The sequence below is a fragment of the Arvicanthis niloticus genome, chromosome 11, assembly GCF_011762505.2.
Source record: "Arvicanthis niloticus isolate mArvNil1 chromosome 11, mArvNil1.pat.X, whole genome shotgun sequence".
Lineage (NCBI taxonomy): Eukaryota > Metazoa > Chordata > Mammalia > Rodentia > Muridae > Arvicanthis > Arvicanthis niloticus.
The window spans coordinates 52,342,804-52,355,000 of NC_047668.1; the positions used below are offsets into that span (position 1 = coordinate 52,342,804).

The window sequence follows — 12,197 nt, forward strand, 5'->3', positions numbered from 1 at the left end:
AAAACTGGTTTATTTTTGTCTCCCTCCAAAGAAGTCTTCTATATTTTAAACATTATTTAAATAATAAACTATGCATAAATGTACTTTATAAAGTGCTGCTTAAATGTTCTGCCTTATTTAGAAAGGAGCTAAAGCAAAAGGAACAAAAATAGAAGTTTTAAATTAAAAAAAAATCAGAATTACAGGATATCAATGCCACACCTAAGAAGAAAAGTCTCGGGCTCTGTAATAATTCTTAATGCCGTCGTGTTTCTCTGAGGACCCTCTTTTATCTTCTTTTTTGAATAAAAATTGAGTGTGCATTAGTGCACTTGAATCCTCTTTGGAATGCATTGAGAATACAAGTGCAGTCATCAGGCAATCATAAAACTTGAAATGGAAAAAAAAATATCTAACAGTGCACTGTTACGATGGCGGATAAATCCCCAGATGTGGGCAGGTTCACAGCACAAACCATCAGCATGGACTTAAAATGATCATACCTGGTTTTATGGGACTGCAGGTCCATTTGGGAGGTTCAGGTCTCCAAGGACCAGCAATGTGAAACATGCCAATGTCCATTGTTCAAGAACACTGACAAAGTTGAGAGTCATGAGAACATGAGGACACAGGATTTAGTGTCATCCTAAAGTAGCACAAAAAGTCCTATTAAGGAAGAGAGTCCTAAACATGTTTCTTCCTATAGGCATCTACCCTCAAGTAGCCTACATCATAAAGAAGCTGAAGGTTAAAGCAACAAGGACCTACAGCAAGATCCTAAAAGATACAGAAGAAACCAAGAGTTGAGACTGTACAGATACATTACTTAGCAAGCAGAACTAGAAGCTGGTGGTATGGGCTCTCAGTATCTACCCTTTACCTACAATTAGATAAAAACTAAAGACAGATGTAGAAATGGAGAGTGGGAATGGGAATGAAAAATTAGCAAAAATATCGATAGAGGGAACTAAATGAATTTCCTCCACACATGGATTTAAAATCCAAGATAACAGGTATAAACAGGCTTCCAGGTTGGCCATAAATATAAGAAACAACCTTGGTTGATTCTTTTTTTAAAAAAACTTTCTCTGGCATGTAAGTACAGGATAACATGGGCAGTACAGGAAAAGAGAAACTTGAAGTAACTGAAGCCTAAAAATGCTGGTGAGACCATGGGAGACCACCCAGAAGGGAGCTACAGTAACCAGATTCTTCTTTTGTGCATTCACACCAAAGCAAAACAAAAACATAAATAGGGATCTGGTGTTCACCCATGGGTCTAGAATTAAAACTACAATAGCTATAAGCATGAATTACTAGAAATGGCAGCATGAAGCAAGCCTGCTTTACCCTTGTGTACGAGCTGCCTATAACTTAGCTAGGATTCTGACCAGGAAAGACCCCTCTTTATAAATCTGACTCCCTTATTTTTATCAAGAATGTAGAAAAGAACATTTGGTGGGAACTCTACCTGAATTTGTTGCCACTTTTAGTTTGGTTTTGTGTGTGTCGGGGGGGGGGGGGGTAGGGGGGTGGTCACTAACCAACATCCTTATGGTCAAAGGATCTCCCATCTGGCCATAGCAGATGTTCCAGTAAAAGCTTTGCCTGGATCCCTTTAACATCGATCTTTTTTCTATCATTTTGAACCCAAAATGTGGCTCCAAGAATACAAGAGACCATGTGCTGGAGACAAGACTGTGGCTAGAATAAACAGTGTCTGAGGCTAAGAAATAAAAGCTCGGGATTCAGAGAAGGGTAGAATTTTCTAGCCATTCACTGAGTACATAGAAGGAAGTATGTGCTGTAACTTAAAATAATTTTGGTAATAGACAGTATTTATTGGCTTCTATTCATGTGCCAGTCAGTGTGCTAAGTGCTTTCAGTGTGCTTATCTCATTCACTCATCAATGCCATCCTGAGAGATAGGTGCTACCCATCTTTCCATTTGTGTGTATGTATGTGTGAAGAAACAGGCTAGGAGACATTGGACAATCTCCCATCCTCAGATCCCTAAGAACCAGGATTCTGCTTGGGACTGTCAATCACTCATCTCATTTCCTGTTTCTTTATCGGTATCATGTAACTTTGACTTGAAATTGAGTCAAGGGCATATAAGATACCTGAAATATTCTTGCTGAGGGGGAAAAAAATGAAGAGCTGGAGAAATTTAAACATTCACAATCATTAATTTCAAGCTTTCTTAAGAGAATCATCACAACAAATATCTCAGACTCAACTGACTTTCCTGTCTCCATTATTTCTGCTTGACATAAGCCATTTTCATCTTTCTCCTAGGCCACTGAAACAGATCTCCTATCTCTCTCTCTCGTCCTTTCATATCATCTATACTTATCTTAGCAGTCGCAATGATTCTTTCAAAATGAAAGCCAGATTATGTTTCCCTTTGTCTTAAACCCATCCAGAGTCCAGATTTATCACTTGCAGGCAGTGTCCAAGCTCTCCTAATGACATACAAGGCCCCCCATGATTTAGGTTTCTCCCTGGCCTCATCTCCAGTCTTCCTCCTCCCTTCTTTTTCAGTCTCAGCCACAATCAGCTCCTGAATGCAGTTTCAGGTCTCACTGCCAGAGACATTCACTCCCCATGCTCATTTATACACATACATTTCACCCCATATTCGCCATGTTTCTAATCAAGCACCTTCTAAAATTTGAGACCTTCCTTGATGGCTGATAATAAAATGGCACACCCCATGCATCCCTACTCCTTCCTACTGCATCTTATTTCTCTCTATAGCACTTATCACAATCTGACCTTCTAATTATTCTGTTCACTGTCTGCCGTCTCCCCAGGAGCATGCACTTCAAGAGTGCTCTCTCTTCACTGCATCATCAATGTCTGAAACAATGTATAACATGGGTCCAGTAAATACTTGTTGGATGAATCAAAACAAAATAGAAAAAAGAATCAAGTTTCCCATTCGTGTATATATCTTCATAGTTTATTATGAATAATGAGGAGATAATTACAGTGAGAGAAGGAAGCAGGACTTCTGGTGGGGAAAGTGGAGAGGACAATTCTAAAGAAACTAGAGGATAGCAACAGATGGAACTGGTCGATAAGCAACAAAAGAGACACTGAAATCATTTCTATCCATTATGAGAAGCTGGGAGTATAATTCTCAAGAACAATGAATGACACTCTTTGAGGCCTTTTCCTTCTGCTATTGATGTATGGAAGCCTAGGGACATACTTTCCGAGAAAATCCTTATAACCCATCACTGTCCAATCAATTGGAGCTCTTGAGCAGAGGCAGGCGATGAGAAGCCTGAGAGGTCTGGATTAGAAGCCATCCAATTAGATTGCCAAGCACTCGGCCCAAGCCTGATGGCCACAGCACAGGCACTTATGTCAATGAATCTCATCATCTCCAGGTGGGAGGGGGAAAGCACATTTTTAAAACTTGCTGGGTTACTTCTCAGATTTGGCCATTCACGTCGATTCTTTTCCAGTAAATGGCATCAGCATAAACTGTCTAATGTAAGTCTTCAAAAAGGTACATCTAAGAGCCTGGAGGGGACCATGGGGTCATCCATAACATGTTAAAGATGTCTAGTGACCAAGGCCAATTGAAAGCCATCAAAACAGAGATTTTTTTTTTTTTTAAAGTGTGTGCCAGGTGTGCTCTTTTATGGTTTCATCTTACTGGAAGGCCTTTCTATTTTGGGTGAATTTCATTTTAGAGGTGTTGATTGTTTGCAGATGCTTAGAAAAAAAAGACAACAGGATAAAAACAAGTTTTTGGAAGTCCTTAAAGAAAGTTTTATAATAGCAATAAAGAATTTAAGGTGGCTTCAGGACACCATGCCTAATAAAGCTAACCTGGAGTGGTGCAGTGTGCAGAATTTGAAAGTCTGGATTCTATTCTCAGTCTGAAGACGACATGTGTGTTCTCCTGTAAGCCATCATATCACCCTAAGTTCTCCTTGGCTTCATCTGAAAAAATGAGAAGTGATCATCCACTTCCCTGAGCACGTGGGGGTGTAGTGCACAACCTGCTCCTGCTGTGACCCACTTTGCTCCTGTCATTGCTCCGCCTACTACAGCTCTGTCAAAACCATGGTAACTAGACAGGTACTAAATGTGTGACAGCCAGAGAGATAGAGCTTCGGGTCTTTGCTCTCCATTTCAAAGGACAACAGCTGCCTAAGAACTGTGTGACCTCTTTGGATGCTAAAAAGATTTCGTTTCATCATTTTATGTCACCAAGTATGCCTCGGTGATCCCCAAGATGAGCATTTCTTTGAAAACTGCCCTGGTTGTTATCCTACAGAGGCAAGCAAGCAGTCACTGATTCTTTAACAGTCTTTCTGTTTTGAATTTTCTTCTAGTGCTTAGTGTGTGTGTCTTTGAATGCATGCTATCTTTTTTTTTTTTTTTTTTTTTTTTTTTTTGCCTCAAATAAAACAAGAGGCACAACTATCCCTACATGTAAGTCAGAAGAAAGAAAAAGATCCTTAAAAGATCCTTAACAGCATATTCCATTTTATAAAATTTAACACACTGATGATGGGAAATTTAACTTCGGCAAACTAGGCGGCTAGATAGTCACAGTTTAAATAATCAGTCTCTCTTGCTAAAAGAATTAATGAAGTAAGAGTATTATGAAATTTTAAACATTTTTTCACCCAAATTTCAGCCACAATGCAATTTAAGCATCAATCTATTCTTTATCAAGGACAAATCACACCTCTCAAAAACTCTGTTGCAGGCAGAGTGGACCAGGCAGAACTGACTGGAGGAAGGCTGCCCTTTGGAAATTCATACTGTAGAGGACAAAGGCTCAGAAACCAGAACAGTTGGCTCCTAGTGGGGCTCCCAAGCACCTCATTGTTGTCTCTTTAACTGCTCATCATTCCACTGTATTTCAGTTTCAAGATCATTAATAAAACATCAGCTGGAGAAGGCAGTACCCAAGCAAACAGGGATGACAGCAGGTAGAATGCTGGAGACTGTCACAACCATTAGCATGGGTAAAGCTGTAGCCCATAAACAGTACATAAACTTCATGGAGACATAACTAGGAAGAAGCATTATAATTTTTTTGAACTGATAAATAGTAGAAAATGTAAATTTGTAAACACTTAAGATTTATCTATTTTCAATAACATTTGCATTTCTGTTACAAAACCATTCAATATATATTAGAAAACAAAAAACTTAGAACATTTCCTAAGCCATTAAATACCTTTTCTTCCATTTACAAATACATAAATAGATGTTTAAAACATTTACCTAATGCTCTATATATGATGCTACACTCTTCCCCAGCTGTCTCCCAGACTCTACTCTGTTTCCTCGTCTATTTTCCAAACAGTCTGTCTTATGAGTGATAGTTTTGTGATACAGAGTAGACTCCAGGTCTGTTTGATGAATAACTGAATTTTCTCTTCAAACTTGTAACTCACTCTCCATCTAAGGTTGTTTTCATTATTCATTCTTATTGTCCTTTGAGCTGACAGAGACTTGGTCCCGAGAACTGTCTTCAGAAACAGCTGTAGGTGGAGGACAACATGTTAGCAAACCAGACAGGGGTGGGTAGAAAAAAATCACTGCTTCAGTCTCTGAGGAAATTGAAGCCCATGTGAGAATTAGGGTGGTTGAGTCAAACTCTGTCAGAGTATGCAAAGCTTTCCAGAAATGAAGTCAGGAACAGTGTTCTATTCCTGGCTACATGCTTGTGTTGTTCTAGATATAAACATCTGGACATTAAAGTACATCTGAACCTACAACATAATTCGTTAGCATAATAAATGCCATTACCAGCATAATTTGTAACTGTATTTCAAATACATATCCTTATATCCACAGGTAAGCATAGCTCTCACCCTTTATCAACAATGTTCTCTTTTTAGAAGAGACAATTATAGAAAATTACAACTGACCAACATACAGAGAACAGTTGATTTTGAGGTGCCCAGCCCCAATGAGTACCTCTACAATCCAACGCCTACAATTGAGTTTCAGGGAACACTGTGGAGGAAAAGGCAGAAAGATTATAACAGCCAGAGGACCAGGTAATCTTCTGTGAGACTGTGTCTCCTGGAAATGACAGGGATTCCTCAACAGTATGGCTTCCTAAACAAAACCTATTCAAAGACAACATCAATAGATATGCCAGCATAAAAGGGGGAAATTAGCCCTAGATAAAGAACTACAGGCAGCCAATGACTGCAGCCAACTAAGGACTACTGTGAGAGAATTAGTCTTCCCCAGGGTTGAACACACCAGGGTTTGGTTATCCAAAATCAAGTGGTCAACCCTGAAAGGAAATATATATGAGCAATAACACATGGAATTGTGTGTGTGTGTGTGTGTGTGTGTGTGTGTGTGTGTGTGTGTAACAATATATTAACAAATAAAAAGAGGCCATCAATTTGAGAGGAAATGAGAGGGAAGTAGGAGGAAGGAAAGGAAGGACACAATGTAATTATAGTTTAATTTTTAAAATGATGCTCCACTGCTACTGTCTTTTCATATTTCAAATAACTTCCTAGTAATATGTAGAACATTTTAGCCAGCAATGTAGTTGATATTAGATATTATCCCATCTTTAATATATTAGGTACAGATGTTTTGGGTGTTATTTTCTTTTTTTCTTGGATTCTGAAACCCTTCTCTCTCAACTCTTCCTTCCAAGTGTCCTTTAATCATTTTCCTCCTATCTCCAATTTCTACATCTGGGGTACCTCAAAGTTTGGTCCTTCAACATCTTCAATCTACATTCTTTTCTTGGTCAACCCATTTAGCTCAAAGACTCTGACTCCTTTACATAAAGTTTCCAAATTGTGAATCTCGGATGTGAAGCGGAGATTTTGTATAGGTGGCAACCTTCAAATTCCAGGCCTTCATGTGACTGTCACCTGCTCCAGATGTTGAGCTCCAAGCATAACTCATCTTCTTGATCTTGTGCCTCTTTCAGGCCATTATTATTCAAACACCAAGTTACAAGAACTATCTTTCTTATACAAATTTCCTTTCTCTATAATCTCTTATACCCTACTATACCACACCCTACTGTTTAGTACCATTTATTATCTAACTTAATATATAGTTTTTCGTATGTTTCTATTCTTATCCCTGGGGTATAAATCCATTCAGTCATAGATATTGTCAGTTTGTTCACTGCCATATTTTACTACCTAGCAAAGTGACTAGCCCATAGTAGCTACTCAATAAATAGGAAGACGATGACTTTGATACACTGACATACAAATGAATAAATTAACAATTTTGACACAGCTTAGAGTACATAATCATTTAATAAGTCAGTTCTGTCCCAGTAGGACCATATGGACCTAAATTTGTTTACTTTTTTGCTACAATCTAAATCAATGCTTGGTGACACTCTTAGAAATAGAGCAAAGAATGACCAGCATGTATCCAAATTCTACTCTCCTATACTCTACTGCATGAACACTGCTCTGGTGTTTTATACTCAAAGCAAAAAAATAATCATGAAAATTATTTCTGAAGTCACAGAAGATAGTGTGGATTTTTCTCCAGATGAGAAACGAAAGGCTTTACACAGACTTAAACTTTTTATCATAGTTTTTTTTAAGGCTTTCATTGTTTCAATACAAATTTAATAAGCACCTCCCATGTAAAATGTGTTACAGTCATGACCTTGGTTTATAAGAGCCCTGAACATTAAATGATCATATCCAACTTCATATGTTGGAGTACAGACAATAACTCAGGTCTCCTATATACCTCTGTTTCCTTTCCAAGAATATCTAGCCTTTCAAACTTCAATCTTACTATTCCTTTGTCTGTACACACCACTGTGCTTGACTCTGAATCCAGTGTAAATTGGTCTCTTAGGTTCCCAGTATTAGGAAGGAGATAAAATCAGAAGACCCGGAAGCATTTAGGTTTTTCTTCCCTCTGTAATAAGAATTTACAGAACAGCAGAGTGCAGACTTCACTGTGTAGAAAGATTATAAAGTAGGTGTGTGTGTGTGTGTGTGTGTGTGTGTGTGTGTGTGTGTGTGTGTGTGTGTGTGTGTGATGGGTGCTTCCTATCTGCTCATTTCCACAGCCCCATGTTGTAGTTTATCCAGTTGATTGGCCTTCCTGAAATCAGGCATTTGTGGATCTACTGTTTCCTGTGTAGCCACCAGCTGCAGGGTAGATGAGTCTCTAGCAGAGATTAAGCCAGCTGGAGGAAGGTTTATTCACTCACCGGGTCTTGGGCATTGCTAAATGGATCATGAATACTTTGTAGGAGTTAATTTGTAAACTTGGAGCCAGACTTTTTGAAACAGGATCTATCTAAGTTTGTCTCAAATCCGGTGTTACATACATGCTCTAAGAGTCAATGATTATAGATGAAAGGCATTGAGAAATGTACAAGGTTATTTCATTCTTTGACATACTCAGAAACATAAAAGCAACCCCTTTCTATGCCTCTACAAATGATCAGTTCATGAAGTTACATCACCATCCAGTGTGTCCATTAATGTAAACTCTAACATTGTTGGATATGAAACACCCCAAAGCAAATTAAAAGTCACTTGAATTGGAAAAAAATCATAATTGTATAAATCATGTGTTATATGTGTAACTGCAAATAATTTGCATATTTTAACTCTCCTTATTCTTAGAAAGTAGCATAATAACCCTAGTCATGACCTTGGAATCTCTATGATGATATTAAACACTGTGTTGATCATGTCTGTAACTTCACTTATTTAGTATACACTCCAAACATGTTAACCTCTATGAGTTTTAGAGAAAAATTTGACATTCTCTTTAAGGAAAAGATAAAAACTAAAACAATTAGAAAAAAGAAAACAATTTTTGAACTGCATTTAATAGTAGAATGCTTCCAGTTAGCCATTAATTATTTCAGATGCACTGATTTTGTTTTTTTTTGTTGTTGTTGTTTTGTTTTGTTTTGTTTCTAAACCAGCTTGGTGATGCCTGTGTACAACTTGAGAAGTCTTGAAACTTCTGTGTCTTTCTTCGACAAATAGGGCATGCTCCTGGGAGAAGACACTTGCTGTTGATTGTGTTTAGATGAAAACTGACACGTCTTAAGGGAACATTTAGCCTGGACTAGTATGCTGAGTAATGAGACCACAAATTCATAATTTAACAGTTCACTGTTTAGCAGAGGTGGCAATGTGAACAAAAAATATTCATACTTGATATCATTCGCAGCTCTAAAAAGAGATATCTAACATGGAGATAGCATAGTTTGGACAAAATGATAATATAGAAAGGAATATAGTTTTGAAATGGAGTGTCGAAGAATTACCATTGAACTAACAAAAACATTAAAAGGGAGTTAGTATTTGAGCCATGGTTGTTCTTTATAGTAAGCGTCTCTCAAGCAGGCAATGTTTCAAGTACATAATAGCTTTACTTTTATGCAGATTACATATTTACACTATAATAAAATGGAGAATGGCTTAGTGGAGATACTTACTGCCAGGGACATAATTATTAATCAATACGTCTGTCTAAAGCTGTCAAGTCAGTTACTGGAAGCCATGTAGAAATTCAAATTCTCTTGTGGTCATCCAAGTTCTTTTCAAGACTATATTTTACAGGCAAACAGCCAATGACATATAGCCAGATTCCCAGGAGTTTATATCCAGAGTGATATAGAAGGAAAGAAAGAAAAAGAAAAGAACTCCTTCAATCTCTTTATAAAGCAGATACACAAACACATGCTCCTTGAGCTATATCTATCCACACTGGTGTGCAAGCAGGCTGTCTAGCAGCTGAAAAATATTTTTGGATGTGTGGCTTGTTTTGTCGTTAAAGACCATAACCCCAACAAACAAGAGCAGAGCATTGGTAGTAGGATTTCTATGTGAACATCTTCTAAAAAAGAGCTGACTATATAGTTTACCTACAACACACAGTTAAGACCTATGTGCTAGTAGCACATCTCTTTCACTTTCCTCTTTCTTGGGCATTGTATACTAAGGACAAAGAAGAGGGTCTAAGGATATAGCACTGTGGCTACAGTCATTGAAAGGATACACATAGCCCTGGATTTGATCTGTAGCACCTCATAAACTGGGTTTGTGGCACATACCTGTAATCCTAACACTCAGAAGGGATACAAGAGGATCAGAAGTTCGAGGTCATCCTCAGCTACATAGCATTTTTCTATGCCAGCCTGTGATCCAGAAACCTTAACAAAAATAATAATATAGTTTTCCTCTAAATATTTACTTAAAGGAGGAAACTGCTGACCTCTAAATCTCCTTAAAACTCTCAGTTTTTGGAATCAGGTCCTCTTCCATTCCTCTTTACAGGAGCTAGGGATTCTGCTGCACTGGAACTTGACCCTTTTACACGTGAGGTTTGGCAGATTCATTACCAATTTTCTTCAGATATCCTCTCTCTCCATGTCCCAATCCTAATAAGAAAAGACAAACCTCAAAGGAAACTTAAAATATTTAATGACTTTGACTTTTAAACATAACCCAAATTAGATAATAATGTCAAGTGATCCAAAATATCAAACTGAACAAACTGTATTCTTCTATAAAGTTCATATCAAGCAAATCCTCACTGATTTAGGGTACTTGCTGTGAGAGAAGAAAGAATTGTATAGAATTGAGAATGCTTGAGCCTGCCGGGTGGTGGTGGGGCACACCTTTAATCCCAGCACTTGGGAGGCAGAGGCAGGTGGATTTCTGAGTTCGAGGCCAGCCTGGTCTACAGAGTGAGTTCCAGGACAGCCAGGGCTATACAGAGAAACCCTGTCTCAACACCCCTCCCCCCAAAAAAGAGAATGCTTGGGCCTGAGAAGATGGCTCAGTCAGAGCAGTACATGCTGTGGAAGCATGCAGTTCTGAGTTCTTAAGCCTAGCAGTCAAGTAAAAAATGTTACACACAAGTACGCACACATACACGTACCCCATACATGTACAAAATGTACTAATACTTGCTGTTTCATCATGTTCAGGTAGAGATAACTAATAAACATTCCAGCTGATAAAATTTAATACAGCTGTACTTATTAGAGCTGTACTATTATTTAAGAATATATGTATTATTCTATTCATCTCATATACATGAATAAAAAGAACATGTGAAGGGACTGAATTAAGTTCCATAAGTGAGCTAAATACCATCAGATATTTTGTTTTTAAATTATCTTTGAAAACAAATTCTAAGCTCAATTAAAAGCATAGAGGGGAGTGAGTCAAGGCTAAACTCAAGCTATATGAAAAACAAGGCTACCTACCCTTTCTCACACTAGCTGTGTCATGCCCATAAAAATAATTAGTATTTTTAAATTGCTTTTACATGCTGGAATCCTTGGCAAGAGCAACCAACTTAGGCTACTTTATGCTACTTCCTAAAACTGGACCTTTACAACAAGAGAAAGGGGAAGGGTATATGCATATATACATGCAATAACAAGTTAGTGAGAAGGCCATGAATTTGAAGAACAGTGTGGATGAGTATATACGAGGGTTTGGAAGGAGGGAAAGGGAAGGAGGAAATGTTATAGTTACGCTATAATCTCAAAAATTAAAGGTTTATATTTTATTCATGTGAATGAATGTGTGTCTGTGTCATGTGTGTCAAGATGCCTTTAGCCAGCAGAGATGAGAGAGGGTATCAGATTCCCTAGAGATGGAATTATGAACTGCCTGATGTGGGCCCTGGCAATGAACTCACATCTTTTGGAGAATCAGTAAGTGCACTTTGTCTCCTGCCCCTCTTCTGATTTCTTTCAAAGCCAGGGATGAAGCCTTCCCTACTAGGACACAACAGAGAACGAGAACAGCATTGAGACACTGAAGTAGATTAGAGATGGGAAATGGTCCTTGCATGAGACCTCACCTGAGGTTATATAAAAGAGGTTCACAAGGGGATAAGAATGGATTGATTTGCATTTTTCTACATGCTGACCTCCAGTTGAGCCAGCACCATTTGTTGAAAATGCTGTCCCTTTTCCACTGGATGTTTTAGCTCCTTTGTTAAAGATCAAGTGACCATAGGTGTATGGGTTCATTTCTGGATCTTCAATTCTATTCCATTGATCTTCCTGCCTGTCCCTGTACCAATACCATGCAGTTTTTATCACTACTGCTCTGTAGTACAGCTTGAGGTCAGGGATGGTGTTTCCCCTAGAAGTTCTTTTATTGTTGAGAATAGTTTTCGCTATCCTGAGTTTTTTATTATTCCAAATGAATTTGCAAATTACTCTTTCTATCTCT

The 12,197-nt window shown here is 38.1% G+C and overlaps 1 long non-coding RNA gene across 1 annotated transcript; it reads right to left on the bottom strand.

The window, feature by feature from the left end:
* Window positions 1-2,955: 2,955 nt before the first annotated feature.
* Window positions 2,956-10,809, bottom strand: LOC143443972 (uncharacterized). Its single transcript, XR_013113430.1, has 3 exons — window positions 10,216-10,809; window positions 9,437-9,547; window positions 2,956-5,498 (listed from the first exon to the last, which is right to left on the bottom strand). It is a non-coding gene; the product is annotated as an uncharacterized LOC143443972 (long non-coding RNA).
* Between the last annotated feature and the right edge of the window lie 1,388 nt (window positions 10,810-12,197).